The sequence below is a fragment of the Leptonychotes weddellii genome, chromosome 10 (genome assembly GCF_054177405.1).
Source record: "Leptonychotes weddellii isolate Sample4059 chromosome 10, ASM5417740v2, whole genome shotgun sequence".
Taxonomy (NCBI): Eukaryota; Metazoa; Chordata; class Mammalia; order Carnivora; family Phocidae; genus Leptonychotes; species Leptonychotes weddellii.
Genome location: NC_138378.1, coordinates 53,856,603 through 53,862,283, shown reverse-complemented (window position 1 = coordinate 53,862,283; position 5,681 = coordinate 53,856,603). Strand labels below are relative to the sequence as shown.

General features: G+C 52.0%; 2 long non-coding RNA genes across 5 annotated transcripts in view; one reads left to right on the top strand and one right to left on the bottom strand.

Annotated features, from left to right (window-relative positions):
* Nucleotides 1–247: 247 nt before the first annotated feature.
* LOC145723881 (uncharacterized) overlaps nucleotides 248–5,681 on the bottom strand; it is an 11,231-nt gene continuing 5,797 nt past the window's right edge. For 2 of the 4 annotated variants that reach the window (XR_014149248.1, XR_014149247.1), the window contains 2 exons: nucleotides 5,147–5,253; nucleotides 248–1,106 (listed from right to left, as the gene is read on the bottom strand). This is a non-coding gene — a long non-coding RNA (uncharacterized LOC145723881). Of the gene's footprint in view, nucleotides 1,107–4,166; nucleotides 5,254–5,681 lie in introns of those variants that run through there. The other 2 variants (XR_014149246.1, XR_014149245.1) reach the window with 1 other exon arrangement.
* Nucleotides 4,121–5,646, top strand: LOC115944044 (uncharacterized). The gene is made up of 3 exons (XR_004078624.2): nucleotides 4,121–4,235; nucleotides 5,205–5,300; nucleotides 5,443–5,646. It is a non-coding gene; the product is annotated as an uncharacterized LOC115944044 (long non-coding RNA).

The following is a 5,681-nucleotide window of genomic DNA, read 5'->3' as shown; positions in this document are numbered from 1 at the left end:
TCTACCACCACCAGCAGTGGCTGGGAGCCCCACTTGTTCTGCCCACAACCTTTACCAACACTTAGTACTGTCAGCCTGCTTCTTTTAGGCTTTTCTAATGAATATGGAAAGGGGTTTCACTGCGGTTTTAATCTGCATTTCTAAATATATGTCAACAGAAAAATGGATAACAAAGAGTGATATGTTTGTAAGGTAGAAATACACACAGCAATTAAAAAGAATGAACTACAACTACACGGGTGAAGCTCAAAAAAACATTATGTGGAGTGAAAGAAGCCAAATACAAAAGAGTACATGCTGTATGATTCCATTTTTTTTTTTAAGATTTTGTTTATTTATTTGAGAGAGAGAGAGAGCACAAGCAAGGTGAGGAGCAGAGGGAGAAGGAGACTCCCAGCTGAACAGGGAGCTTGGTGCGGGACTCGATCCCGGAACTCTGGGATCATGACCTGAGTCAACGGCTGACACCCAACCGACTGAGCCACCCAGGCGCCCCAATATGATTCCATTTAGATGAAATTCCAGAACAGGCAAAATGAATCTAAGGTGATAGAGATCAGAACATTTGCCTATGGGGGGCGGGGATGGTATTGACTGGGATGGAAATGAGGAAGCATTCCGGGTGCTCAAAATGTTCAATACCTTGACCTAGGTAGTGGTTAAATACATGTCTACATATGTAAATTTTTATCAAGCTTAGTTTCTTTGCATTTTGTTGTATCTAACATATATTGAAAATTAAAACAAAGTATTTACCAAAAAAAAATAAATAAGTAACAGATCTGTATCATCCTGGAATTACATTCAAAGTATATTAAGTGTAAAAAGCAGGTTGCAAAATTCTACGGACCTTTGGGGCTTCCCTCCTACACTTTTCCTTGGAGAAAGTCTAGTGAATCTCATTTTAAGCTAACATAAAATGTGGGGGTTATACAGAATAATAGTCTTTGAAAAGGATTCAAAGTACATAGAAACCATTATATAGAGATAAGAAATAACTCAATTGTACATTGATGAGGAAACCAAATATTATAGTTTTCAGCACCGTATTTTGAAGGGCTGAAGAAACATGCTGTGTCCAGAGGGCCCTGATAAGGCCGGAAAATCTGTAAATTATATGAAATGGAAACTGTTAAAGAAATTTGGGGTATTTCCTTCCCTCCCTCTCTCTCCCCTCCCCTTCCTTCCTTCCTTCCTTCTTTCTTTCCTTCCTTCCTTCTTTTCTTCCTTCCTTCCTTCTCCTCCTCTTCCTCCTCTTCCTCATCCTCCAGGCAGTTCTAGCAGGAAAACTTGTTTCTTGCTCTCTTTTCTGTGGATGAGATTCTTGGCAGGAAGAGGAAGGATAGAATTTAAACTCAGGTTGGGGTCCTGGTCCTGACACTGCCACTTAGTGGAAGGGTGACCTTGGGACAATCACTTGTCCTCTCTGAGCCAGAGATTCATCACCTGCAAAATGGGGATGATAACGCCTGCCATGCTAGATTGCTGGCAGAATCAACGAGGCAAATGACTGGAAATATGTTGGTAAATGGCCAAAGAACCATGACCCCTCTGAAGTAGGACTGCCCTTGCTGTGGTGGAGACACAACAGACTTTCATGTCAGGCGCCCATGGGTTTGAGTCTCAAGTCCCACACTTGCTGTGTGGCCCCAGGCATGGGGTTTAACCTTTCTGAGCCCTGGCGAGTTTGTCTTTAAAACAATGATGGAGGGGCTCCTGGGTGGCTCAGTCAGTTGAGCATCTGCCTTCGGCTCAGGGTCCTGGGATCAAGCCCCGCATCGGGCTCCTTGCTTAGCCTGCTTCTCCCTCTCCCTCTGCCCCTCCCACTTACTTATGCTCATGCACACTCTCTCAAATAAATAAATAGAATCTTAAAAAAAAAACAAAACAAAAAAACAGTGATGGAGACAGTGTCTGACATAAAGTTGCTGTGAAGATAAAAGGAGATCATGTTTATAAAGTAAGTAGGGTTGTAAGTACCTGGATAGAGGAAATGCTCAGAAAACAAAGCAACAGCAAACAGAAACCCACAGAATACTCCTAGATCCTTCTTATCTTGTTATTGTTCCCCATAGGGAACCTCAGGGTAGAAACGGGGAGCAGGCCCTGAGGCCAGGAGCTCATCCTTCCCTTCTGGGGTGGGAATGGTGGTGCCTGTTCTTGCCAGTCTGCCTGCCCCGACATGGTCCGGGGTCTGCAATGAGTTCACCTGAGTCACCAAGCCTCATCCTGGTGAGGCTGGGTCCCAAGAGAGAGAGGACAGTGCCTATCAAGTATTTCATTATGGGTCAAGGCTCCTATAGGGCCAGGAATGCCTGGAGAGTCTCTGGAACCCAAGTGCAGAGAGTCTGAAGCAGGGTTCAGGGCTCTGGGGGGAATGGTCCAGGAGAGGGGCTCTGGAGTGGGCTCACCACCCCTGACTTGCCCAAGGGAAGTGCAACAGGGAGTGGTGAGCAGTGAGATGGGGGACCCCAGGCAGGAAGCATCTCCAGCCAGTCCCCATTGGGAAGTCCATTGAGCCACCTACCATGCCCCCAGCACTGTGGTATTTAGGGTAGAGGGTTGGACAAAATGATGGCCCTCAACTTAGGAAAATCTCTGCCTTGGATGAGGACAGACAGAGACGTGCATTAATAGGTGTAAGGACAACCATATGACCGCCGACATTAGCATGCCAGGTGCACCCCTGAGCCCTGTCCACCGGCTGTCTCTTTGCATCACTGTCATAAGCCTCGGAGCCCGGTTCTCAGACAGGGGTCCACCTGCTGGAAGCATGGATGAAGCAGCTCAGTCAGGTGGGGCTGAGAGGTGGGGGAGAGGAGGTTGGTTACAGGGAGGGGCCTCTTAGCCCCTGGAGGGAGGGCCTGGCCTCCTGGCCTCCCTTGTAGGCTTATTCTCTGCAGCCACACTACCTCCCCACCCCCTCACCCTGGCTCCATGCTGCCCGTCCTCCCCTCTCTCTGGGAAATCCTCAAGGGGCTGTCTGTGCTGGGCTCCCCAATCCCCAGACTCCACAATCAGAGGGTTCCCCTCTCTAAGCGCCCATCCCCCATGGCCCCACTACCCTGTCTCACCCTACTCCACCCCCTTTCACATATTTTCAAAGCTGAAAGGACCTTGGAGCTGCCCTTTGTGCACAGATCAGAAAGCTTAAAAGTCAAAGGACTGGTCCAAGGTCTCCCAGCTGGTCCTGGCTGAACCTGGAGACCCAGACTTCCTGGGTCCCCACCCCACGTTTTTCCCACCACATGCCTCCTGGGGCTGCCGGTGAGGCTGAGCGGGCTTTGCTCTGGGCTGCAGGCGGCTCCGGGATCCAGAAAAGACCAAGACAGTCCCTCCGGTCCCCGGGGTTGAGCCAGGGTGGAAGCAACAGGACCTGAGTCTTTCCCCACCAATAAAGGCACCGTTTTTTCCGGTTCTGCTCTATTTTCTTCCTTCATTGTCTGCAGTCATTTCAGCCTCTCCCAGTGTTGGATTTGCCCAAACTCCCGGTGGCCGTGGCCGCACCAGGAGTGCCACTGTGTGGCTTGTAATTGAGTGGGAGGGCCCGCGTGCCTGTGTGATGGCACATCGGTCGGTGTAGGCATCTGTCTGTCTGGCTGTGATGTGACTCAAATGCTGAAGCTCACATGCCCTCCCTCTCCCTCCCCATCTCCCAGCAGCTGTATCCCACCCCCAGGGAAAGAATGTCCCTGGCAGCCGCCATGCCCACCCCAGGCTGGAAGCAGCAACACAGGTGGGGGACACTGTGTCCAACTGGCCCCGTGACAGGGCCGCCCAGGAGGAGCCTCCCCTCCAGGGTCCCCCATTAGTGCTGCCTGCAGCAGCTGTCGCCCTGAGAGACAGGAATGCCCCGAGAGGAAGTGCCTGGAGGCCAGGGAACCAGTCCATGGTAGCCCTGCTGTGTCTTGTCTCGGCCCCCATCCAGGGGAGTGGGGCTGGCCAAGGACCCCTGGAGGCCGGGGCTCCATCACCTATGCATCCCTTGTGCCCCCTCGGCAGATATGTCCTCAGCACCCACAACGTGCCAGGAGCTGGGGCCCTGCCAAGGAGTTTGAGTGCAGGCGAGTGGAAGTTTCCACACTAAGCCTGCGCTGTCCGGGAGGAGGGGTTTCTCCTGGAGAAGAGTGCCGTGGGTATGAGAGGTCCAAAGTCCACTGCACTAAGGGGATAAAACCCAGACACCTTCCACTCTTGGATCGGGATTGTGAGAAAAGCCCAGGAACACAGTTTTGGTGAGAAAGAGTAAGGCACCTGTGGGCTTCAGGGAAGGCAGGGTGACATCTGCAATGGGTGTTCAAGGATGGGTGGGAGGCAGTGGGGAGGGTGTCTGGCAGAGGCACAGCAAAGGCCGAAGTGTGGCCGTCGGGAGGGGGCGCTTATGGCTTAGACCCCTTGAGAGGCCAGTACGTGCCAGCACATAGATGAACATCTGCTTGTGAGTTGCGGTGATTCTGGGGAGAGGGTCTTGGCCAGAGGTAGTGGGGCAGAAGACTTCAGGAAGGAGGCGAGGACTGGGATGGGGGAAGGGAGGACGACATCCATGAACCCTGGCAGGCCCTCCACTCCCTGCCTTGATCCCGAAGGCCAGAGGCCCAGGGACAGAAGGCCGGGGAGTGCTATCACTGAGAGAGCCGGGCCCCTCGGCTTGCGCCAGCGAGGGTGCACGGGATTTAGACTAAGGAAACAGCTCGGTGCCTCTAGGGAAACCCAGGCCTGGCCTCGCCTCCTTCTGGCTCCTCTTCTTCGGCCCCGAGGGAGGCCCTTGTCCCTGTACCAGCCACATCTGTGGGGCACAGAGCTGAGCAGAGGGCTCATTTTGCTAGGAGCTGTGCTGAGTGACCTCACGTGAGTCACTCCCCGTCCTTGGGCCGTGGTGTCCTCATCTACACACCGAGGGGCTTGCGCTCTGTGGGATCTCACGTTGTTCCCACCTTACTTGCCAGCCCTGATGAACTGGTAAGGCTCTGTGGAGGATTGTGACCCCAAGTCCAGGCTGGGAGCGAGAGAGGCCTTGATCCATTAGTAATGTCTGCTCTGGCCTCCTGGTGTGGGCGGTGGTACACACGCCTTCCTACCTCCCATCTTCACTCTCGCGGTGTGCCATGTTCTAACGGGGGGCAGAGGGGTGGGGGGGAGAACCAACCTTCTATGAGAAGTGATTCTCCCAGGATTTGTGACAAATGTTGTGTGTGTTCCCCCAGGGCAAACATCTAGGCGGAAGACAGGCGTCTCCAAGCATCTCCCACTTGTCTGTGAAAAATGACATGGCTACAGTTTCGTAAGGAAGAAGAGAGAGGGTAAACAACCCCAAATCTGAGTTCTTGGTCCATTTGTTTTTCTGGCATTTTGATAAATTTGCACCTGGCTGCATTTCCATATAACTAATACGAAGAAACGTTTCGTCATTGTTGTTGCTTTGTTTGTTTTTTGCTGAAACAGAAAAAAGAAATCCATAAATATCATCAAGAAAGAAGAGACCTGGGGCGCCTGGGTGGCTCAGTTGGTTAAGCGACTGCCTTCGGCTCAGGTCATGATCCTGGAGTCCCTGGATCGAGTCCCGCATCGGGCTCCCTGCTCGGCAGGGAGTCTGCTTCTCCCTCTGACCCTCCCCCCTCTCATGTGCTTGCTCTCTCTCATTCTCTCTCTCTCAAATAAATAAATAAAATCTTAAAAAAAAA